Here is a 25,989-nt window from a genome sequence, read left to right as displayed (position 1 = left end):
TAATGATTGCATGAATTGATGATTCAAGATAAACTAAGGGTACAAGCTTCTAGGTAGAATGGGAGCCATCAAACACTGTCCCTAACCCGGACACACACATTGCTTTATGACTGGAGTAGGATCACTGGCATTGTTAGGGAACTGGTCCAAGTTTTTTCTGTATTATGCATTTCTTCAGAGGTTAGGACTGTCAGGTTTAAATCTTTTCCTTTCATGCATTATAAAAACTGTTTTTACTTTGCATTCGTGACTCAGTTAGCCATATTCTTGGAAAGTGTTGGCACTATTTCATTGTTCAGATTAGGATCCTCTTCACTTTGTTCCCCACCCAAAACAAAACAAAAACAAAACCACCACGGTTCATACTCTGAACATCAAACTCCTCGTCTCTAAAGAGTAGGGGCTGGTCCAAATGCCTCCTTTCTACTTAAGACTCCATGATTTTGTGAGGACACCTCAGTCTAGTGCCTGCCAATGGAATAGATTTATTTTAAGAAGAAAACAGGTTGGGGAAGGAGCTGCTGGGCAGCTTCACCCATTTAATAGTGTGCTTGACAATATAATTCACCTTGTGCTCCTTCCTGAATCACAGCCTCCAATATGCTGCATGCCCCTGATAGCTGGGGCACCATTTGCTGAGTTGAGGCAAGATATGCATTTTGCAACCACTCTATCTCACCCACGCAGGAAACCATTCACCTTCTGGCTGACCTAGCAACCAAATCATAAGCTCAACAGAGAAGCCGGGTGTGATGTGGAAGCTTAGAGGGGGAAAGAACCAGATTGCTTTATGCAGGGTTATTGTCCAGATTTATTTATGGCCCTTAAGTTAGAACCCCTCCACATGCTGTTGGCTGAGAAAGAGAGGGCTGCTATTTAGCAGTATGATGATTTTTTGAAAAAATCCTTGAAATGATTACATATTCCCAAAATTCAGCTTGTAACTGTTTGACAAAACACAATGCCTGTATGTGTGGTCATTAACTACAATGATCTGGGGCATGAGGCAGGATGTGGACACACCACACACTCCTACTGAGATTACAGTCAGGAGCTAGGCATTGCTCTTCATTTTGAGTTTAAAATAAAAAAGACAAGACTGACAAATGAAATATTAATATGGAGCACCCGCCAACAGGTTCATAAAAATTAAGTACTCCTTTTGCCTTTTGCCTCCTCTGCATGGTTTCTCTTTTTGGAATCAAACCAGCTCTCCTTGTCATTATCCAATCGATATGGCCGATGGCAATCCTGGGCACTTGGAAACGATGTCCATGTGCTCTGCAGCAGCTGCCATCCATCTCTTGCTTTTCCTTAATTTCTGCTGACAAGCATGTTTGCTCCCACAAAAGGCTTAGATTTGTAGGATATGAACATTGGGATTGTGTCCATTTGACCTAAATTTGGGGATGTGGTGACATTGTGATGAGATTTGCTCATAGTAAATCTTAACTGATAGGACTAAAGCAAAACCTGAATCATTGCACGTTGACTGGCTCCATCTGTGTTGGGAAATACAGGTACAGAGTGGAGCATTCAAAGACGGCAGCTCTCTGATGTGTGTGTTTATTGGAAAACAGTGTGGAGAAGAGAATGGTTATAACAGTAAGCAGCCAAGAAAGGAGAGTGTTGACAGAGGAAGGAGGTAGGTGAAGGAGATACTAGGTTTCCCCACTTTATCACTTCTCTCGTTTTCCATGCAGAGCAAGAGACATCATTGTGGCTTGGTTCCTTAGATGTACTTCTGTATGCTCTCCTACACTGCAGAGACATCCAAATGTCTGCAGCTGATTAAAGTCAATAGGTAAGTTTGGGGCCAGGTGCAGTGGCTCATGCCTCTAATCCCAGCATTTTGGGAGGCAGAGGCCAGAGGGTCACTTGAGGCCAAGACTTTGGGACCAGCTTGGGCAACATAGTGAAACCCCGTCTTTGTGGAAAAACAAAAAAAAAAAAAAAAAACAAAACAAAAAAAACAACTAGCTTGGCATGGTGGTGTGTGCCTGTGATGCTAGCTACTTGGGAGGCTGAGGTGGGATGATCGCTTGAGCCCAGGAGGTTGAGGCTGCAGTGTGCCATGACTGCACCACTGCACTCCAGTCTGGGTGACAGAGCAAGACCTCATCTCTAAAAAAAACTTTTTAAATTTAAAGAAACAGGTAAGTTTGAGGTGTCAGGTTGTTAGCATCACACATGGTGCAGTAATTAACGAAGGTGACTTGTGAGCTGCAGGGTCCATCATGAGGCCCTTCTTGTGAGACTTGGTCAGCCACAGGCTCTCCCAGTGGGATGTGCTGAAGCCCCTCTCCACCCTGTCCCTGCCCTCCCAAACAATGAGAGTGCTGCTGGGCCATATGCAAGAAGCCCTGAATGGTAACATCTGACATCATGTGCTGTCGTGGGCACCAAGGAGGTGCCTTGATGGTGTGTCCATCAGATCGGAGTCTTCCTTCAGCTATTTGACTGGATTTCTCTTCCAATTCCAACTTCACACTATTCATTTCCCCACGGGGCTTGAAGGTCTGTTTCGCACCCTGGGCAATTCGATGGGGACTGACAACCAGCCTGGTCCCACCCTGCCTGACCCATTCTCCTGGGGGAGCATAGTCCCTGAGATGACTGAGACTCAGGGCATTTATCTCCACTTTGATGCTATTTCTACTTCATCCTGTGCCTCTAATGACCAAAACAGTCAAGTAGACAGAGTCCTACTTGATCCAATCTCATGAGAAAAAGACTTCATTCTTCTTCAAATGTCTTGAGGACACATGTGTCAACTATCTGAGGTCCTTGAAAGAGAGTCTAAATTCAGGTATGGGATATATCATGGTGATCAAGTTAATCTGCCTAATTTCTCTTCTCCACATGTCAGCATATAATAACAGGATATAAGTAAGGAAGACACTTGAAGGTTTTTAAGAGGAGAGTGTGTGTTTCAGACATGGCCTCTCAGCTGTGGCAGGGGAGAGGTGTGAGGTAGAGGATAAAGGACAAGGCTTGGGAAGGTACAGATGGAGACAGAGGGTCCTGAAACACAAAGTGAGAAGCCAAGCTGTTCCATTGCCCTTTTTATCCCTTCCCTGCTGGGGCACAGCATCACAGGGCAGGGTACAGTGCAATTCTGACATCAACTACCACAGTTGGTGCAGACTTTCCTGGTTGAAAGCAGAGGCCCCCCCCCAAAAACCCCCACCCTTCTGACCCCAGCCACAAGCCCTGGGGTTTCCAGGCCACCCACACATGATTGAAATACAGGCTACATGATTGATCTCATCTGCAACCTTCTCCACTCCCCCAACCCCTCTAAGCATATGATTGGCATTTCTGGCCTGGATAGTCCCTATCTTGAAACTGTCAAGGGCACAGTCACCTCACCTCATCAGCATGAACTCAGGCCTGGCCTCAGGGGCCCACCATGAGTACCAAAGACACTCCTATCGCTCAGAACATTCCAAGAGTTTAGAAATTCCCACCCAGGAACCCAAGCAAAGACCAGCCACATTCTTTACTGTAGAACGTCTGCCTTTCTCCTCTCTGCAAAGCCAGATGGGCTGTGAAGCAATCAGCTTCAACCAGCGGCTCTCATCCCTCACCAGTTACAAATGGGCTTCCTTTTGCAAAACTGGAATTGAGACTTAAAAACAGAGGCCAAGTCACATTTTGTTTTACAAACTTGCTTTACCATGGGATTTCTTTTAGCTCAAACTCCCCAAGGTATTTAAAATCTAATAATAACTGCACTGCATTTGTGTGCTTGCCGAGAGACCGTTCTGCACATGGAGAGCACAGTTCCAGTCCCAGCTTGTGGTTTCTTGGCAGCGGGACCTTGTAGGGGCTGCCTTAGGGTGTGTGGCCCTGGGAAAACATTTTTACAGGGTCTCATCTCTATACAGAAATTTGAGTTACCTTAAAATCATGGTGTCAGCACCATTCTAGTGCCTCACACAATCTCATGAAAGGATACTCTGCCGGCTGGCAGGCATGATCTGCTTGGTGGGACACCCTCTTGGGTCTGGGTCCAACTGAGGACCCTGGGACAACCCCATAGGTGCAGGTCTTTAAGCTTCTTGGGTAGCTGGTCACCCCAGTGAAATGGGCTAAATAGAGTATTGGAGACACATGAAGACCAAGGCCCCCAGGGGTCCCACACTCCTCAGGGATGGGAGGGCCTAAGGCATGGAGCACAGCAGCCCCACCTCCACAAGTCCCTTGAGTTTGCCAGGGTGTCAGGATGTTTCTGGACATTGGACAAATTCCTTAATCTCTGTTTGTCTCTTCCCGCATCTGTAGAATGGAGGTTATAATAGCAATGACTCAGGGTTAGTGGGAGGACAGAACCAAAGTAGAGCCTGGCGTAAAATAAGTGCTTTTTTAAGGTGTTAATTCTGATTCTGTTTTATGGGTTTTTTTTTTTTTTTTTTTTTTTTTTTTTGAGTCTTGCTCTGTCACCAGGCTGGAGTGCAGTGGAACAATCTCAGCTCACTGCAACCTCCGCCTCCTGGGTTCAAGTGATTCCTCTGCCTCAGCCTCCCTAGTAGCTGGGATTACAGGTGCATGCCACCATGTTTTATGGGTTTTTTAAAAAATTGAACGTTAACCTTTAATCCACACAACTCTCTAAATAACTTCCTGTTTTAATTCACATTTCACTGATGAGGAAATTGGGATTTTTAGAAAATTAAAGTAATGTGTCCAAGGTGACACATATATCTGGTAAGTGTCTGAGTCAGAATTTGAGCCCAGTTAAGTCTGACTCTAACGCCTGATTATTTTATGATGTGCTCCACTATCCCTCAATTGCTCAAAAGTCAAATTTACGTTATCTTTTAAAAAATCATGGCTAATGCATACAAAGGTACGTTTGTGTGGCCTGTTATCAGCATGGGGGTATTCTTTCTGGAGTGCAAGCTGCAGATAACTTTGGCTGCTAGAGGACCTTCTAGAAGCAGGAGCTGTGTGGCAGAATAAAGCCTATAATGCCAGCTTATTAGCAAGTATGTAAACACCAAGAAAGTGACACTATAATTATTTCTCAACCCAGCACCCAGTGCCACAACCTGCCTTCCTTTAGGGACTAACAGAACTTCATCCAACCTTCCCTGTAGGCTCCACCAAGCACTGGAGGTTCCTCTGTTCCTGCAATCCCCTGGGGGATGTTTAAACATCCTATTCTTCAGCCTTGGCTTTGGGAGTGTGGCATTTACAAAGGAGCTCCCAGCCAAGCTTAGGTATGGGGAGGAATCACTTAGCAGCCTGCCTGTGAACAGAGTTAAAAAGGGAATAGATAATTCCAGGAGCAGCCTGAAGGCAGTTTCAGCAGAAGAAGGGCACATTAAGATACAGAAGACAACAATAGTTAGAAGTTAGAGGAATCTACAAAAGTGAAAGAAGTCGTTGAAGTTGGGAAGAACCCATTAGGCTTGGGCCTTTGGGCACAGCTAAGAATATCTGTGCCAGGTACAAATTCCAAGCCACATACTTAGAGATTTGGAGCAGAAAAGCTAAGAAGAAAGGCAGGGAAAAGAAGTCACTTCTACGGCAACCAGAAGAAAGTTACCCAACCAGGGAACGTCCCTGTTAGAACTATTTCAGTTATACCAATGTCAAGGACATCGCCAGTGAGTTCAGAAATTGAGTAGCCAAGGAAATATCTAGAACCTCTAGAAAACTGAGGTTCTAGATCAGTGAAACTGGAAGCACCTCAGTTGTGATTCTGACATAGGTAGGAAGGGATGAAAAAGACATATTTTTGTGACTTTGTGAGTCTGTGCCGAACAAAAGTTTCAAATGATTTCACAAAGCAAAATGATTCCTCTTCTGAAAACTGAATGTGAGAACCACCACCAACATCCACCTATGCAAACCTTCAGGTGATTGAGCCACGTCAGGATAAGTATAATCTGGCATTTTTATCTTTGATTTGGAGGTGGTCATAAAGACCTTTTCAAAGAGGTAGGAAATGAGGCCGGTGATAGCAGCTGTGAATGGGAAATGTCAGGATACCAGAGATAGTGCAAATGAAACAGAATTGAGCCAAGAGCTGCCCCAGGTAATTTCAAAAGTGTAAGGTCATCCAATCTCCCTCCATGGGGGTGTGAGCTTTTCAGCAACCAGAGACTTTGCAGCTCACACTTCCTGGGGAATTAGTCAAGGTCATATGGGCCGCCTGCAGGTAAAAAGGAGGCTGATCACTAAATCTCCTTGCTGATGAGGAGCTGGATCTGAGAATGCAATCCAGCCATGAGTTCTGGAAGGTTTCTATGACTCTCTCCACTCAAAATTGGGTGCTGGCTATGGTATCATTGACATTTGTCTTCACAGTTCTTTGCCCTTTCTCTTTCAGCTCCTAATAGGACCCACTTCTACCCCCCAAACACTGGGCTCTCTCACCATGCAAGGCCTCCATTCATGGAGTTGACTGAGAAGGCAAATAATTTATGCTCAATGTTTGGTCATTTAAAACATTGCTTTCCTATCCCCAGAAATATCTTTGTTGCTGCTGTTGTTTTTGTTAATAATAGTAATTAGATGCAAAAAACAATGAATGTATCAGGAGGGGATGTGAGGGAGCCTTCCCTCTTCCTTCAACCCCCACTGAGTTCTAGTGCTAATCACTCTGGGTTTGAAGCCAGGAAGCTCAACTTCTAGCCTCTGTCACTTACGACACTGTGTGATCTTCAACAAGTCATGTTGCCTCTCGGGGGGCTCAGTTTTCTCATCTAGAATGAGGAGGAGAGGATGGTTTCCAAAAATCTGCTTCAAAAATCTTCTAAATTCTATGAGCTGCCTGTGAGTGAAAGCCAGACCTGTTAGCATGTCTTGGGTCTAATTCCACAGAACAGCCCAGGGGGTGTGCAGTGCCTTGGCCAATGTCTATTAGGTCTACAACCCGTTCTCCCTGAGAGTGAGACAGGAAAGCCAGTGGGAAACGTTACAGAGCCCACCACGCTGGCCTGGATTGCATGAGACTGTGGTCAGAAGCGAGGATTTCAGACATGGTCATTGACGTGAGCAAACTTTTGCCTTCTCTACTCATTGAGATAAAGGCAACAGGAAAAGAATGGCCATGCACCCTGGGAGGCAGCCCAGCTCCACATGGGCCCAGTGGAATATTTGCTGGCCTATTTGGAAGTTAGAGAGAAAAGATTATGAAAGTAAATACTATTTAAAATTTTTTCTTTTTTTCTTTTTTCTTTTTTTTTTTTTTTTTTTTGAGACGGAGTCTGGCTCTGTCGCCCAGGCTGGAGTGCAGTGACATGATCTCAGCTCACTGCAAGCTCTGCCTCCCGGGTTCACGCCATTCTCCTACCTCAGCCTCCTGAGTAGCTGGGACTACAGGTGCCCACCACCACGCCCGGCTAATTTTTTTGTATTTTTAGTAGAGATGGGGTTTCACCATGTTAGCCAGGATGGTCTCGATCTCCTGACCTCATGATTTGCCCACCTCGGCCTCTCGAAGTGCTGGGATTACAGGTGTGAACCACCGCACCCAACCTAAAAATTGTTCTTTCAAACAAAGCCTAGTCCTCTCCCCAGCACTTATTTTTTATTGTTATTATTATTATTATTTTTAATAGCTCTGGTGACCACAGATTCCATGCCAGGAGTCGTTTTGCTCAAGAAGTACTTTCCTGGTCCGTGTTAGGTTTTTCATAACAGTCGATGATGAAAAGTCTTGACAGCTGCTGTTTGCATTGTAGGTGGGGACAGGTGAGTTGACATGGAGTTGTTTGTGCTTCTTTTGTGCAAACATTAAATAACAGTTACCTTCAGTTGAACTTCACCGGGTCAAGTAATTCCACTTTAATAAAACCTAACTCAGGCTTCCTATTAAAACAGAGGTAAAGAACTAGGGGCACCTTGAGCTAAGGAGGAGAGAGGCCTAAAGTTGATTTTACTGGCACCCAAGGAACCATCATTCTTCCTTTCTTGAGCTCAAAGCACTTGTTTTTGCCCACTAATTAATTACTAGGAGGTGATTTGAACCCGTGGTCATGCCTACTAGGTACAAGGCTTCTGACACAAGACAGATTCAGTAATCAGTGCCTGGCATTTCCAGTTGAAAAGGGCCCATCCCAAAATTAGTTATAGGATACCTCTCAAGGCGTCCATGAGAGGTCCAGGCAGCATCTCCAAGGAGAGCATTCAATCTAACCTTAGGGCAGGGGAAGGGCCTTATTTTGTGATATTGTGCTTTGTCCCCGTGACGAGTCATCTCTTTTTCTCTGCTAATTTATTTCTGCTCTAGGTGAAACCCTCCAGTATGTGGCCCTTCCGGGAGGACCTTCCTGTTTGGCACGCACAGCCAATGAGCTGTGAAGCACTTGCAGAGCTCAAAATAGAAAGTCTGCAAGCACACTGCTCCCCAGAGCCTAGTCTGTGCTGCTTGCTCAGATGCTAGGGGAGTGGGGCTAGGAGGGCTGGCTCCTCAGAGAAGGCCAGGCACCTCTCAGGGGTGGGCCTCGGCACAGAGGGAATATGATTGCTAAGTCACCACCCTCATAGTTCTAGAAATCATTTCAGATCTCTGCCAAATGCAACATTATCACTGAGCCCTGGATTCCCGCCCCAATCTAATATCAAGAAAAAGTTGATTGCTTTCTAAGATTAAACAAGCTAAACACCCAAATTTTAGGATTTCTGAGGGTATGAAAGGTACTTGGCTATTATCACCATCAGAGAGAGCTATTAAGAGGAAAGAAGGGGAAGAGCTTTGAACAAACAAACAAAAGCCTTTCTCCTGCTCTGCTAATCCACCTTGAGATATGACTCATGTTGGGTTGCCTTGGTAACCATGACATCAGAAGAGGGACTGTGTGTGTACGTGTGTGTCGGTGGGGAATCCTTTCACACGTCCATCCTGTGCCTCACCCTGTGAGTGCCGTGAGCTGACCCCGCCTGCACAGACATCGCCCTTTTGCACCTGTAATCATTTTGCGGTTGCAGGATCTCACCACGGGCTGCTTGTCATTGATCATTTTCTTGGGGTGAGCAGTTTTGATGGACAGGGTGTCTGTCAGTGGCCCACGGGCACCCAGAGTATGATCAGAGGCTCTGCTAGCCTCCTTCTCCGTCCCCTCCCCAGCTTTCCTGATGGGGTCTGTGGTTTGTCCTCATCAAACGAAGACTGCTGCAGCTCCAGAGTGGTTTTAGTTTTGGGGAAGTCTGGTCTGTCCTCCCAGGCTGTGAGTCTGGCCCTGTATAATGACAACCAGGTGGGCACATTGAATCAGAATTAGAAAAAGCATCACCAGCTGGGGAAGGGGGTGTAGACTGTGTGGGTCCCTAGCCTGCCTTTTTTATCTCTAAGTCCAAAGAGAAACTCCTCTAATCCCTGGTTTGCTCTGGAATGCCAGCTGCAGAGAAACAGCCACAACAGTCACTTGTAAAGAGAGGCCCTTTCTTTGAAGCGGAATTTGCAGCCACGGCTAAACATTCAGGTGAAATCACATTACAGCAAATCCTTTCAGGCTGAAGTGCCTCAGCAGAGCTATTCTATCTTCTGGGAAGACTTTGGGATTCAGCGAATGCTCTGCGATGAATGATCCTGCGCAGTGATCATTTTATGTGGTTCTAGTCCAGTAACTGTTACCCATACTGTGAAAAGCTCTGTAAAATGAGATCTGTCTGAGAATAACTTGTATCCAAGAAGTGGTGTTATTAAAGGGCAATATGGGGACTGCGCGTGGTGGCTCACACCTGTAATCCCAGCACTTTGGGAGGCTGAGGCAGGTGGATCATAAGGTCAGGAGATCGAGACCATCCTGGCTAACACTGTGAAACCCCACCTCTACTAAAAATACAAAAAATTATCCGGGCGCAGTGGCAGGCACCAGTAGTCCCAGCTACTTGGGAGGCTGAGGCAGGAAAATGGCATGAACCCAAGAGGTGGAGCTTGCAGTGAGTCGAGATTGTGCCACTGCACTCCAGCCTGGGCGACAGAGCAAGACTCTGTCTCAAAAAAAAAAAAAAAAAAGCAACATTGAGCAGTTAAAAAATTGACCAGTTACATGTGACTTTAGGCAAGTATCTTTAATTCTATGACCTCAGTATATTTTTAATAAGTTTGTTTATTTTTAATGATGAGGCTAGTAGCATTTTTCAGGGTCTTGGTGAGAATTCAGGGAGACAGTGTGGGAAAGTGCTTCATGATCTGGGATGGGACATTCCAATAGAGGCTATTACCATTGCGTCAGATGAGATTTGAATCCCAGCCAATACAAGTACACCAAAATGCTGGATGTTGACATTGTCTTGTCATGAGAATTGTAATGTCTTCCATTATTCCATGAACACTATCAAAAGAAACTTTTGAATTTTTTTCTAGCTTTATTGAGGTATGATTGACAAACAAAAATTGTATGTGTCTAACATGTACAGTGTAATGATTATATATATATGTGTATATATGTATGTATAGTGGAATTCTTACCATAATCAAGTTAATTAGTATTAATCTCACAGTTACCCTTAAATTTTTTCTTTGCAGTAAGAACACTTAAGATCTACTCTCTTAGCAAATTTCAAGCATACAATGCACTATTATTAAGTATAGTCACCATACTGTACATTAGATCTCCAGAACATATTCATCTTATAACTGAAAGTTTGTACCTGTTGATCTCCTTATTTCCCCCACTTAAAATTTGTAATTTTATTTTGTTTATGTAGTTCTTTTGAGACGGACTCTCGCTCTGTTGCCCAGGTTGGAGTGCAGTGGCGTGATCTCAGCTCACTGCAACCTCTGCCTCCCCGGTTCAAGCAATTTCCCTGACTCGGCCTCCCAAGTAGCTGGGACTACAGGCATGTACCACCATGCCTGGCTAATTTTTGTATTTTTTTAGTAGAGATGGGGTTTCACCATATTGGTCAGGCTGGCCTCGAACTCCGGACCTCAGGTGATCCACCCGCCTGGGCTCTCAAAGTGCTGGGATTACAGGTGTGAGCCACCGTGCCTGGCCCAAAATGTGGAATTTTAAATAGAATCTCACACATTATACTTAAGGTATGTGCTTTCTAGATCCCATGCTGTCATCCAACCAGGAGCATGAAGTCATAAGTGGGGCGGGGGAGGGGAGAAGGAGGGAGAAGGAGGGAGGCACTCCCTGACACTTCTTGCAACCTGTTGTTACCAAGGCAGCAGAGTAGAACAATGAAGTGCAAGGACCTGGAAATCAGACACACCTGGGTTCCTGGTGTGCTTCACTGTTTCCTGGTCTCTGATATCAGGCAAGTCACTTAACCTCTTTAATCTTTAGTTTTGTCTTTTGTAAATGAACCATAATAATGACTCGTCAGTTTCTTGTGACATTTAAATAAGCCAATGTATGTAAATGCTTAATCCACTGACTGGAACACAGTAAGTGCTCAAAATGTTGGTTATTAATAATTCCCATAATCGATTGATGTTTCCTTATCATTGAATGTTTCTTTTAGAAAAAATCACTCAACTCTGAGTTCATTTTGCTGAAGGTTGAAAATATTAAAAGACACCCATATCTGTCACCATTTCCACTGATGACTTCAAAGTTGCAGTGCTTAGCACACATGTCGTAATGCAAAAGCACCTGGCACAGTATCCGGCATGGCACATGGTGAGTGTTCTGGAAACTTACAAGAATGGGATGAGGATATGTAAGCATCTGCAATGCCAGGCTCAGGAATTTGGAATGACTTTGATAACCAACATCGTGCCATCAATGGTTTCTGAGCCATAGAGGTGCAAGATCATATCCAGGCTTTAGGAAGACAACTCTGAGAACAGAATGCAGAATGAGTTGAGGGGGAAGATGTCTGGATGCTCGGAGATTGTGGCTGTGCTGCCAGAGATAAGATTATGGCAGTGTAAGAACAGAGAGAATGGGATACACTGAGAAGCGTGGCAAGTGTAGGACCTACAGGAAGAACTTGGAGCTGGGGGTCAGGGTAGAGAAAGGAGTGATGGTGAATGGAAGGTTTCTAGGTCAGGCAGGGTGGAGATGTGAAGTCAAGGGAGGACTGTCGGGGTGGGGAGGCCCTCATTCATCTGCACTGTTGGGTTTGAGGAGGGGCTGATGAAGGGGCATGAATGTAGAAACACAGTTTAGAGCAAAGAAGAGAGGGTGGGGCTTGAGCTAAAGTAAAGGGGCCTTCTGCCTAAAGATTACTGCTGAGGCCATGGGATTCTCTGCCCATATCCAGGCTAGGAGGGAGGAGCAACCCCAGGGGAAGAGTGGTCAGAGAGGCCACTGTCTGTGAAAAGGGGGAGTGGAGTATCACAGACATCAATGTGATAGGGCATTAAGACTTGTTCAACCAGACTTGTTGCAAGAGTCAAGGGAGGCTCCAGAGTCAAGGAGGCTGGATTTGTAATGAGGATGCCCCTCAGAACCCTAAGCCATCCCCTTTAAAGAAATGGAAGGAATGAAATCATATCCTTTGCAGCAACATGGGTGCAGCTAGAGGCCATAATCCTAAGCAAATTAACACAGGAACAGAAAACCAAACACCGTATGTTCTCTCTTACAAGTGGGAGTTAAGCATTGAGCATACATGGACATAACTGTGGGAACAATACACGGGACTACCAGAGGGTGAAGGCAGAGGAAAGTGAGCTACAAAACTACCTCACGGGTACTGTGCTCACTACCAGGGTGACAGGATCCATACTCCAAACTGCAGCATCACACAATATTCCAACGTAACAAATCTGCACATCTACGCACTGAATCTAAAATAAAAGTTGAAATGTAAAAACAAAACAAACCAACAAAAAAACAGCAATTGACGGGATCACAAAAATGTAAGAAAACACAAGATAGAGGGGGTAGCGAATACAGTAGCAGAGTTTTACACATGTGAAATGCTTAGGATATGCATGAATATGATAATAAACATGGTACTTTTTCTTTTTAATACAAGAATGTGCAGTTAAGTAGTCAGGGAGGGGGCTGAGTCCAGAAGTGAGTCAGCTGCCCAGATAAGACCAAGCATACCTTGGCTATAGATACCAACTGCTTTAGTTTCGATCCTTGCCGAGAATAATACCCTCCCTTCTGGAAGCTGCGTGTAAAGGCTAATGATTCAGGAGAGGAGCGGGAATAGGGAGGCTTGGTGGGAACCAGCCGTGCGACCTGGGGCAGGTTTCCTTTTCCTTTCAGGTCCTTATCTCTAAAATGAAGTGATTGATCCAGGTTATCTCCAGGGTGTCTCAATACACTCACTTCTTCTCCTTGTGGTAGGAACAAAATATAGTTAATTTTGATAAAAAAATGTATCAAAGACAAAACCCCATGAAGTCTCTCAATTGTTTTCCTCTCTGGTTTCCCACCCAAGTCTAAGTCAATATCCTCTCCTGCTTCAGTGTATGATCTTGGCTAGGACATCATGATACTTTGCTTCCAAATCTAGAAGACAGAGGAGAGGGGAAAAGAGAAAAGATAATATGTCACTTTTCTTGCCTGCCAGTGATTATATCTGGAGGGAAGGTGAGGTGCAGAGGATAAATCTTATTGGATCCTCATCTCACAATAATTATGTGGAACATATAGAGCAGGGATGATTTTCCATATTTTGTGGTTGATAGAACTGAAACCAGAGAGGTTCAGTAGCCTCCCAAAATTCATGTGGATAACTAATTAAACATTTACCAGATACCTCCTATGCTTGACTTCAGGGAAACAAAGATGAATAAGGCACTAGCTGTGTGATATGAAGCAAATGACTTAACCTCTCTGGCTTTAGTGTTATCCCCTATAAAAAGAGGGGACTCCATTCTGTGATTTGCTAGGTCCTTACGTTTCACACATTATGGTTTGGTCTCTGCATCCTTCTGTTCTATCACAGGAAAAGGCTGAAGAGTTTGCCTGGGCTCTAACTGGGTCTAGGTTGTGTGAATCTCTAGTTGCAGACATCTGGGGCAAGAGGTGAGGCGCTGGTTGCCTTCCAGGCAGATGTAGCTAAGAGAGTTGGCTGCAGAAGATGATTTTGCTTTGTGTCTCCAAGATCGTGGGCAGGTGGGAGCCCAAAGAGAGGCTATTAGGATTCACATCAGATTGTTAGTTGGGGGGTTATTATTTTTAAGCCAGCACCACCTTAAGCACTGCCTTGCTTACTTGCTGTCTGGGACATTCTTTAGCACTTTTCAGCCTGCAGCTCCCATGGGCAATACAGGTCCCTCTTCAGTCAGTTCCCCTGATCTGTCCTTGCTATTTCACCCCTATATTTGTGGAGGATCAGTAGCAGAGGAGAAACCAGACTAAAAAAAGATAAAATGATCAATGTGAATATGAACCTACCTATTTGTATGCAAGTTCATAAACACACTTCGCTGCAAGCCCACGAGAATGTTCCGCATAACCACCGGCCAGGGTTGTGGTGGGGTGAGGAGCAGGGCTGACTCTCTGGCTCTCACTTTCTTTTCTTTTTGATATGGTTTGCATCTGTGTCCCCACCAAATCTCCTATCGAACTGTAATTGCCAGTGTTGGAGGTGGTGCCTGGTGGGAGGTAATTAGATCATGGGGGCGTAGTTAACAATGGGTTAGCACCATCCCATTGTTCTCATGATGGTGAGTGACTGAGTTATTGTGAGATCTGGTCCTTTAAAAGTGTGTGGTACCTCCCCATTCTCTCTCTTCCTCCTGCTCCGACCATGTGAAGTGCTGGCTCTTCACTGTAAGTTTCCGCCATCACTATAAGTTTCCTGAGGCCTCCCCAGAAGCAGATGCTGCCATGCTTCCTGTACAGCCTGCAGAATCAGGAGCCAATTAAACCTCATTTCTTTATAAATTACTCAGTCTCAGATATTTCTTTATAGCAATATGAAAATGGACTAATACAGCTTTATTTTATTTTATTTTATTTTATTTTATTTTATTTTATTTGGAGACAGGGTCTTGCTGTCACCCAGACTGGAGTACAGTGGTGTGACCATAGCTCAATGCAGCTGGGCCCAAGGGATCCTCCTGCCTCAGCCTCCTGAGTAGCTGAGACTATAGGTTCATGCCACCACACCCATTTTTTTTGTTGTTGTTTTGGAGACAGGATATTGCTGTGTTGCCCAGGCTGGTCTTGAACTCCTGCCTCAGCCTCCCAAAGTGTTGGGATTAAAAGTGTGAGCCACCACCCCTGACCAGACTCTCACTTTCTAGGTGGCATTGTGGATGAAGTCTTAACCTCTGTGCTTTGGTTTCCTTGCTGTAGAGTAGAGATAATAATAGTACCTACCTGAAAGGGTTGTTTTGAGGACACAGTGTCCTTATTCATGTGAGGTGCTTAGAGCAGTGCCTGGCACACAGTAAAAACTTAAACTATGAACTGCTCATCAGTTCTCATTATCTATAGGCAGTTAGTTCACAGGCTCACACAATGTCTCTTCACAGCTCTTTGAGGATCCATAATTCTAATCATAATTTAGCCTTTCTTCTTAGAGTAGCTTCAGATCCTGACATTAATTTCCTCAGACATTTAAGGAATCACAAGGTAATGGGTTGTTATTATCTCATTTTTTTTCAAAGTGAAAGCAAGTTTATTAAGAAAGTAAAGGAATAAAAGAACGGCTACTCCATAGACAGAGAAGCCTGTTATCTCATTTTATCAATGAAAAGATTTGAATAAAAAATTAAGTATCAGTTTGTGCCCAGTCTCCTTGGGGATCCATAACAGAGATGGTAGAAGTATCTATAATCTTGCCTGGCCTGGCTCATCTTACTGTCAGCCCTGCCAGCTGTAAGGGTGCCCAGTAAGTTTCTGATCATGCTGGAAGGATCCTGTCCTACCCCTGGAAACACGGCTGGCCTTTTCACCCAAAGCACCATCCCCAGAGACTTCAGTCCTAGAGTTCTCATGACACCCATGTCCTGAGGGACACTTACCATTCATCCCCAAGTTGAAAGTTTGCTAGGTTACAGCTGACCCTCAGGAGGCCGAGAGCAAAGGAAGGGAACATGCCCTTCCTCTCTGTGGCCGCGGAGGGTCCCTGCATATCCAACCAGCCAAAGCGGTGCTGTCCTTGGAAGGCTGGAGTGGAAGTGGCGAGAGGGGTTTGTTAGGACTTGTATTATTTTTTTCTTCAGTCTAAATAAATGTTTATTATAAGGAAATAAGTTTAGATTATTGAGGTAAACAAAACTAAACCAAATATAACCTCTATGTCCTACAATATAAAATATTCACCTGTAACTTTATTTATTTCTCATAAATATCCAAAGGAGTACAGTACCAATGGAAGTATGCTATACAAATAGATCTCAGTATGCTATACAAATAGATTTCAGCATTTGGTAAAGTAGAAATTTTTAGTGGCATAAAAGCTGGAAGAACTGATCAACTGCCTTTAGAGGAAATAAGGTCCCAGTTTTTGGGGAGGCTTCACAAGATGCAAGTAACTGTTTCACATGGAAAGGGGTTCCATTTTAATGACCATCCAAGAATTAAAATAAGAATTTTGCAGTAATGAAATAGGCTCCTTCCAAAATAACACCGAGGCCGGGCGCGGTGGTTCAAGCCAATCCCAGAACTTTGGGAGGCCGAGACGGGCGGATCACGAGGTCAGGAGATCGAGACCATCCTGGCTAACACGGTGAAACCCCGTCTCTACTAAAAATACAAAAACTAGCCGGGCGAGGTGGCGGGCGCCTGTAGTCCCAGCTACTCTGGAGGCTGAGGCAGGAGAATGGCGTAAACCCGGGAGGCGGAGCTTGCAGTGAGCTGAGATCCGGCCACTGCACTCCAGCCTGGGTGACAGAGCGAGACTCCGCCTCAAAAAAAAAAAAATAAAATAAAAAATAACACCAAACACTCTCTCTGTGGTATGTTCAATCAAAATAGCTGTCATAATTTTTTTTTAATTGCCCAAACACCTAGATTATGATAAAACTCCTCAGGAATGTTTAAGAGGAAGGAAGGGTCTGTGTTAGCTGGGAGTGAATCCTGTGTGAGCAGATCACATCAAAAGGTTATGCTCAAGTATGTTGTGTGTTCCAAGTACAGCTCTGGATGCTCTGAGAAATAAAGTGTCATAAGACAGGGGTCCCCAACCCCTGGGCCGTGGACCAGTACCAAGGCACAGAGCAGGAGGTGAATGGCAGGCAAGCCAGGAAAGCTTCATCTGTGTTTTCGGCTCCTCCCCATCACTGGCATTACTGCTTGAGCTTTGCCTCCTGTCAGATCAGCAGCGGCATTAGATTCTCATAGAAGCACGAACCCTATCGTGAATTGTGCATGCGAGGGATCTAGATTGTGCATTTCTTATGAGAATCTAAGGCCTGATGATCTGTCACTGTCTCCCATCACCCCCAGATGCCCCAGATGGGTCCAGCTAGTTTCAGGAAAACAAGCTCAGGGTTCTCATTGATTCTACATTATGGTGAGTTGCATAATTATTTCATTATATATTACAATGTAATACTAATAGAAATAAAATGCACAATAAATGCAATGGGCTTGAATCACCTAGAAACCACCCCCCCCAACCAGTCCATAGAAAAATTGTCTTCCATGAAACTGGTCCCTGGGGCCAAAAAGGTTGGGGACCACTGGTATAAGACACAACCAGCACCCCAAAGGAGCTTATAGCTATTTGGGATATAGAGAGGTCAAACTCATTCTCCTTGTTTCTGATGTGGTAATACTCAAAAATTACTTGCCTAGGTCGCAGGGAGTTAGAAGAGCTAGGAGGAGAATCTGGAATTGGACATGAGGAGACAGGAAAGGGAGAGTCCTAGGGAGCACAGGGGGTGCCGGGAGTGAAAGCTGACACTGGTGGCTCTGGTTCATAGAAAGAGATGCCCTCTGGATCATTTAAGGTCAGGAGTTCAAAACCAGTCTGGCCAACATGGCAAAACCCCCTCTCTAGTAAAAATACAAAAATTAGCCTGGCTTGGTGGTGGGCACCTGTAGTCCCAGCTATTAGGGAGACTGAGGCAGGGGAATCGCTTGAACCCAGGAGGCAAAGGTTGCAGTGAGCCAAGACTGTGCCACTGCATTCCACTCCAGCCTGGGCAACAGAGTGAGAGTCTTTCTAAAAAAAAAAAAAAAAAAAAAAAAAAAAGACGTCTTCTGCATCCTCTACTACTCCTACTCCTGGTTCTAGTTCTAACTTTGAGTGGAAAACATCTCACTTTCACTGTCTTTCCTGCCGGCACCAAGACCTTGGCTCTTTTGGGCAGTGGCAGACATGGGATCTCTCTCTCTCCTCCCACACTCCACACTCCACACTCCCACCCTCCCTTCCAGAAAGCTGAGGCCCCAAGGAGGGAGGGCCTCTGCCTGCAGCCTGGCTGGTACCCCAGTCCTTGCCTTTTCTGTGCTGGAACTGCACAAGGCCATTTCATGTCCCATTTAGCAAGTGTGGAGAGCTCTTTGATTTGGTAGGTGATAGCACAAGTCATCCTGCCTCCGATGGTGGGTGAAATACCATCTGATTCAGAGCTTATTTCGTGACTTCCTCCAGAACCGACTGCCTCATTTGTGTCTCCAAAAATAAAAATAGCAAGGGTTAGATCCTATGCCTCTCCTATTCCCCGGGGATGCTGTGATTGAGTGATGACTCTACCAGCAAAGTATCGAGCCTGTCGGTCTGTTCCCTTTTGATCGGAACCTAGAAAAAGCACGTGGAGCAAGTGATGTTACACTCTGAACTTTGCTGCAGTCCTCCCCAGGGGTTAAGGGCTCAGGACCCTGTTTGGCCCAGCACTTTCAGCTTGTTCATTTCATGTTGAGCTTTGCTTTCAACAAATCGGTATGTGGACAAGATCAGCCTTTTAGCAAAGGAGTAGTTAAGGCAGTGCTATGGGGGAAGTATCCAGTGGGACTACAGTGCCTGGATTTCACCATCAAAGATCCCTTCCATTGGCTGCTTCTCACTAAGATCCTTTCAAAAGGTTCTTTAAAAAGAATACAAAGCTTTGTAAAGAGCCACACAAATGTAAACTAAGGTGTGGCAAGGTTATATTACTCTAGGTCAGAGGTATGGGTGTCAGGAGGCTCAGGGAACCATTAGGTCCTAGAGACATTATGTCTGAGACAAGAAGCTTCCAGAGTCTAGGAACTCAGTGGCTAACAGCAAACACACCAACCCCAGGACAAGGCAATGCCTGTAACCCTGCTGTTATTGCCTATTTGCTCCAGGACACCATCCTCCCTCACTGAGGCTTAGTATTGGGGTTAGAATGTGTGCTCATGATAGAGCATGAATTAAAAATCAGTTAGTTCCTGTCCAGGCTGAGTGGCTCACACCTGTAATCCCAGCACTGTGTATTAAAAATCAGTTCCCATCCAGGCTGAGTGGCTCACACCTGTAATCCCAGCACTTTGGGAGGCCGAGGTGGGTGGATCATTTGAGGTCAGGAATTTGAGATCAGCCTGGCCAACGTGGTGTATACACTAAAAACACACAAAAATTAGCCGGACGTGGTGGTGCATGCCTGTAATCCCGGCTACTCAGGAGGCTGAGGCAGGAGAATCACTTGAACTTGGGAGGCAGAGGCTGTAGTGAGCCAAGATCATGCCACCGCACTCCAACCGGGACAACAGAGCAAGACTCTGTCTCAAAAAAAAAAAAAGTTTCCCTTCTCTTCCATTAAAAAAAACTCATCTCATCTATGTGTCCAACTATAGACCCCAGATCACATTTGAAGATAAAATATCAGGGATCTCCCAGGCTCCTGACAATGTAGAAAGGAACCAGATTACATACAGGTTCAGTGTGAGTCTCCTTCTTAAGCTCCTCTCCCACCCCCAGAGCAGCAGCCACTTGCCTTTGGAAGAAGTGGATCATGGCTGGCACTCCACACTTGGACCCCTCTCTGAAAGCACAGCTTGGCTTCCATCATTCTTATGATCCCTTCTAATCACAAATAGCAGCCTTCTAGAGCAATAAGCTCAGCCCCTTCCATTGTTCCCACAGCCACAGACACAGGTATGCCTGTGCCCTCTCGTTGATTCTTGCCACGGACAATCCTAGGTATAAAAATGTAGCGTTTCATGGCAACCTTGAGATGACACGCACCTAGAGGTAGGTCTACAGACAGGGCCAGCATTAGGTATAAATTGCAGTGAGACTTGTCTATGGCACCCTCCATTGGCACCTTTCTGCCTTTTACATCTTTCCTGTCCCTTCTCTCCTGCACTTAGTGCTTTGATACACATAGGCCAGGGATGGTAAATACATTCCATTTTCAGTGCCAACTGTGATTAATCAGTAGGGATCACTGTATTGAGAAAGAAAAAACAGTGGTATGTGAATTCTGGAATCAATTGCTAATGTCTGCCATGGATACATTATTTGCATCTTCTCATTCATCTGTGAGCCTTAAAAGGCAGGACTGTGTGTTATTCAACTTCAGATCTCTAATTATTAGTGCCCAATTATGTATTATATTTGAACAGTATCTGTAGCATCTGTGGAATCTTTTATGCCTAACTTGCTTGTTTTCAGCTCTGCCTGAATTTCAGCTGTCACAGAATGAGTGACGTAGTAAAATGGAAATGCATCATCTCAGTTTCCCCATGGCCTGAATGTCCATACAAAATGAGAGCCAGTAGAGAAAAAGAGAGGACGTGAGGAGTTTTAATAACTGAGGAAAAGTGGAAGGAAAAGTAAGGATGAAGGTGAAGATGAAGGAATATGTCAGAGATGCTAGCACTGGCATCCCCAACCACACAGTACCATGTCCTGCTAAAGAACTCTATAGAACATGCATGTAAGTGCTATGTTGCAGCAGACTTAAACTTGCAAGAGCTGCTTGTTAAATTTTCAGGAATTTTGTGAGTCAATTGACATCATGTTTGTAGATTCAAATTAGCTATGATGACAGTATTTATACCATAGGAATTGGCACAGGCTAAAACATTTATAGTACCACATTGCATTTATGCCCCCAAACTCTGGGTGTAGGTAGGAGTGAAATCATTAGTATCAGTCAATAGCATCCAAAATAGGCTAAGCTGTCTTCAGTTTTGAGTCTTGGTGGGAAAGTAGGACTGGCACTCTGGCTACTCTTCATGCCCAGTGGGGATCAGTGGTTGCTGTTCTTTTAGTGTTCTGGGATTTGATTGGCCCTCTGATATGATTTGGATGCTTTGTCCCCTCCAAATCTTACGTTGAAATGTGACACCCAATGTTGGAGATGGGCTTACTGGGAAGTCATGGAGGTGGATCCCTCATGAATGGCTTGGTGCCCTGTCCTCATCATAATGAATGAGTTCTCACTTTATGAGTTCACTAGAGAGCTGTTATTTAAAAAAGCCTGGCACCTCCCCCATCTCTCTCTTGCTCCTACTCCTGGTCTTGCTATGTGACTGCTGGCTCCCCCTCTGCCATGACTGGAAGTGTCCTGAGGCCCTCCCCAGAAGTAGATACTGACACTATGCTCCCTGTACATCCTGCAGAACTGTGAGCCAAATAAACCTCTTTTCTGTATAATTACCCAGTCTGAGGTATCCCTTTATAGCAACACAAACAGAGTAACACACCCTCTTATCAGAGGCTCACCTTGACATCAGAGTGGAAGAGTGGTGGCCTGTCAAACATGGATGGTGGGAAGGGCAGCTGCACAGAGCGGGCTCTCAGTGATTACACGATACTGTAAATCAGGTATCACGTTGCATTCCTGCAATGGCAATTTGAAGGGAAAATGACCCAAGAACTCTTAGGTCATGTCATTGACTGAGGAATGCTTTTTCACTCCATTAAAATGAGCCCTGAAGGACAGGCCCAAGCCTACACGGGCAGGGTCCTGTCACCTGAGGTTGCTGGGAAGAAAGGAGTTTCTCACTGGGGCTCAGAGAATTTCTCAATGTAACTCTTTCCTTCTCTGACTAACAAGGGTGTAGATGGCAGTCTTCTTGGGGAATCCATCTGAGAAAAAGAGGCTTCAGCATTGCAAGATTTCAGCTACTGTCTCTCCTTGGACAGGATTCCACCTTTCCCATGGCTGGAGCCCTTGACACATGTCACTGTACACTGCTCTTCTCACTGGGGTAAGGAGGAGCGGGGAGTGCTGGTGGAGAGGGTGGGAAGGTCCTGGGAAAATGGCTGATTCGGAGGCCATTCCTTCACTATACGATGCTGGTGGCAGTCTAGAGACCCCTTCTTTGCTAGATTGTGAATTTGGAGCCATGGCTGAATGGGACCACAGAAGGACTGCCCTGCCCATTGACATTGTCATTGATTCAGAGCAATAGGAATGTGTTCGGTGAAGACAGGAGCAGGGCAAACTAGAGAAGCACAACAGATAAAATGAATGCAAGAAGGACCAGTCTCAAGAGAGGGGAGAGGATGATAGAAAGATAACCCTTGAATAACATCTGCTCACTTCCTGAAGTGTTTTCTGAGCTTCGGTGATATTCAGTGCTCTCTCATAACTTCCGGCCCCTCTCCTCCCTTTCCATGTACTTTATTATTTATTTAATATTGTCTTTAAAATTGCTCACTTAAAGAAAAACCTACTCAGCCTCATGTTAAAAATAGAATTCTTAAAATCATAGGTTTGATAGATGAGTTTTAGTTTCTCTAACACATACGACTATAGAGACATAACTGTTAAAATGGAAAACTCTTTATGCATCCACCCCCGAAGTCATGGCGGGTCCCTGTGCTGCACCTGGATGGGAGGAATGGTCTCCGTGGACACAGACAGATGTCACTTAGAACAAAACTTCAGAAAGCGCCTGAATCTGTATGTCTGTAATTCATCAATGCCTCTCCATCTCCTGCCCAACTCACATAATGTCAATTTAACAGTGGTAGCCATAGTTGCTGTGGCATTCATTCACTGAACCTCTCATTTGGCATCAGGCACATTTTTTTCCCTTTTGAAAGGCCTCAAGCACATGAACAAGAGTGAGAGGTGCCTGCTCTCTGTCCGATCAGGTGTTGAGTTGCGGTGGTTTGTTTCATTGTCAAGAATGGAGTTGTTGCCTGTCTAATGTACTACAAGGTGTTCCACTTAAAAACAGGGTCTCTGGAAGGAATTATTCTAGAATAAGCTATTTCCCTTCATCTAAAATGAAGGAAGAAAAATACCAAGAAGAAATCCATATTTTCATGTCATTCTTCTTCCTGTTTCTGCTTTATCCTCTGTCTCCTCCTTTTCATGCCACTTCTCTTGTCTGTTCCTAATTTTCTTAATCCTTTTCTTGCTCTGTTGTCTCTTCATGATAACCCAAAAATACGAATCTAGGCCGGGTGCTGTGACTCACACCTATTATCCCAGCATTTTAGGAGGCCGAGGTAGGCAGATCACGAGGTCAGGAGATCGAGACCATCCTAGCCAACATGGTGAAACCCCGTCTCTACTAAAAATACAAAAATTAGCTGGATGTGGTGGTGCATACCTGTAATCCCAGCTACTCGGGAGGCTGAGGCAGGAGAATCACTTGAACCAGGGAGTCGGAGGTTGCAGTGAGCCGAGGTCCCGCCACTGCACTCTAGCCTGGTGACACAGCGAGACTCTTTCTTAAAAAAAAAGAATTTAACTTCTTTTTGTTTATAACAATGTACATTTTCTTGGTAGACGCTTAAGCCTGATGTGCACTTTCTTGGTGGCATAAATCACTTCTGGAAGGGGACTGTAGGGCAGGTCTCCAAACATGAACGTTACCCATCAGCTTTTAATGGTAGTCTTGGCTGTCTGATTGGATTATATTTCCACTAGGGGGCGCTCTTCCCTTTAAATGTCAAAAACTCTACCTTTCCTGGAATTCAATATTGCAACAGAAACAATGGAAATGTTGATTTCCTTTCTGAAATAGCTGCTACTGAGCACAACTCTGGAAGGAGATTATTAAGGATATGCCAGTTGCAAAGAAAATACTTGGTTGTAGCGGCAAATTCACCTACTATTGAAGACATAATGTCAATGAACAGTGGTTGTAGTTGCTGTGGGATTCCTGATGTAGTGACTTCTAGGAGATCCTTTCCTACTCCACGTGCCAGCTAGCAAATTTCTCTCTCTAAATTCAACCTGGAGTCAAGGGATCCTTCTCAATAATTTCACAAACTTTTGGGCCTGTAATCTTTCTAGGTTGAATTCTAGATTTGATTTGGTGACTTTAAATCTGGTGAGATCTCAGCCATTTCCAAGACCTCACTCTTCACTGTACAAACAAGGAAACGGGCACAAAGAGGTAAAGCAGTGTGTCTAGACCACACAGCACAAAGGGGCAGATCTTCTGATGCCATGTTTCCAATTACTTCAGTCCTTAGATGTCTGTGTCTTCATTACGAATACCTTCTTCCAGCTTTCCACAGTGTCTTTTGTCAATAAGATTTATTTAAAGTCTTTTCAGACTTGACAGGGTTCACTGTAGCTCTGACCTTGTAATATTTTACTATAGACATTAGGTTATGGTAGTTTTTATATACTCGGGGCTACTGCGGCTTTTTCAAATAATTCATACATATTGAATTCTAAGTGAATGACACTCACTGGGCCCTTAACACATGAACCATCGTATCCAAGAGGTAATAAAAGAGAACAAATGAGCACTGACTTTCTCAGCACCCACGGACTGATTTTTGAGTTCTGTCCACATCTTAAAGAACGAGTTACTTTGGACAAGATTACTTAATCTTCTTTGGGCTTTCATCTTCTTTTCTGAACAGAGACTTTCTGTGCATTCTTTTGTTTACTCCTTGAAATAGCCCTCAGAGGTCAATACAATTCTCATTGTCCCCATTTTACAGAAAAGGAAACTGAGACCCAGAGATGACAAGTGAATTTCCCACGACTGTCCAGCTGATACGGAGCTGAGCTGGAAAGTGAGCCTGGATCTCTCTGGTTCTGAAAGCTTTGCTCAAAAGCACAGGATGACACCACCATTCAATCAATAAGCAGAGACCCTTCCGTGGACTCAGCAGGTCCTGTTGTCCCTGAAGCTTGACACTGTCATTTCAAACCACAGCAAGAACCCAAAAAGGAAACAGTGCAAGGAAAATAATGTGATACTGGAGAGGCAGCGTAGGTTATTGGGGGACATGGGTTCATGCCCCTTCTCTCCCACACACGTGGCATGATGCTAAGCAGGTCACCTGACCTCTCCAGGGTTGTTTCCTCAACAGAGAAAATGAGGGGGTTGAGATGAACGCCAGCCCTGGGGTGCTCAATGCTGCAGTCTGGGGTGGCGTGGACTGAAATCAGAATTTTTTCTCCTCCACTCTGGGTGCTGACACATGATCTCTAGCTCTCACTCCCCACCCCTAATCTTGCCCATCTGAGTTTCAGGTTATTTTTTCCTTCCTCCTGCTCTTCATTTTCCTTACTGAGGAAGTTCTTTCCTGCTGCCTCTGTCCCCGCTGGAGTTGTTTGATCCGATAGAGCCAGTTGAAGCCAAGGGGACCCTGACTTGAATCTTGCTTTCTGACATGCTGGCTGTGGCTTGCTTGGGACCTGAATAAGAGCTTGCTTACTCCCGGTGTTCACCACGGCGGAACCATGGGTGCAGAAATGTAATTCTCAACCAGCCCAGTTTAATCAGCAAAAGACAATAGAGCTTGGAGGCGGTATCACGTTGAGTCTCTGAACACACCATGGCTGCTGTCGCCCTTTTCATTAAAATGATTGAAATGTATTTCTAAACAGAATTGAGGGCCCCTGTATAAATCAAGCCACTGTATTGGTCTTATTGTCCCAATCTGAAGTGCTTCAGCTTCTAGTGCACAGTTGCTTCTCAATAGAAGTTCATTATTACAACGATAATAACAACTGTATAGATACACAGAAAAGAAGTTCCCATTTCATGAGGAAAAAAAAGCTCATTCAAACCAAGAGAGAATGAAAATTGCTCTTGTTCAGCAGCTCTACAATTCCTGCTTTCCCTTTCTTCTGGAAAGGAAGTTGAATTTAAAAGCTTATCTTGGTTTGATTTTCTTTTTCCCTGAACCAAAATAGAATAGCTATTTAGCTTGAAAATTTGTAAGAGCTCAAGTCAATTGGTTAACCAAACACACACACACACACTCACATACACTTACATGCACATCCTAATATCCTCATTATATAAAATCTCA

General features: G+C 44.7%; 1 long non-coding RNA gene across 1 annotated transcript in view; it reads left to right on the top strand.

Annotated features, from left to right (window-relative positions):
- The window catches only part of LOC104668236, a 28,370-nt gene extending 2,812 nt beyond the window's left edge, over window positions 1-25,558 (top strand). The window contains exons 2-4 of the long non-coding RNA XR_748794.2: window positions 20,416-20,680; window positions 21,806-21,959; window positions 24,667-25,558. This is a non-coding gene — a long non-coding RNA (uncharacterized LOC104668236). The remainder of the gene's footprint in view (window positions 1-20,415; window positions 20,681-21,805; window positions 21,960-24,666) is intronic.
- The last annotated feature ends 431 nt before the right edge of the window (window positions 25,559-25,989 follow it).

This window comes from Rhinopithecus roxellana, chromosome 9 (assembly GCF_007565055.1).
Source record: "Rhinopithecus roxellana isolate Shanxi Qingling chromosome 9, ASM756505v1, whole genome shotgun sequence".
NCBI classification, from domain to species: domain Eukaryota; kingdom Metazoa; phylum Chordata; class Mammalia; order Primates; family Cercopithecidae; genus Rhinopithecus; species Rhinopithecus roxellana.
This window is presented reverse-complemented; position numbering and strand designations above follow the sequence as displayed.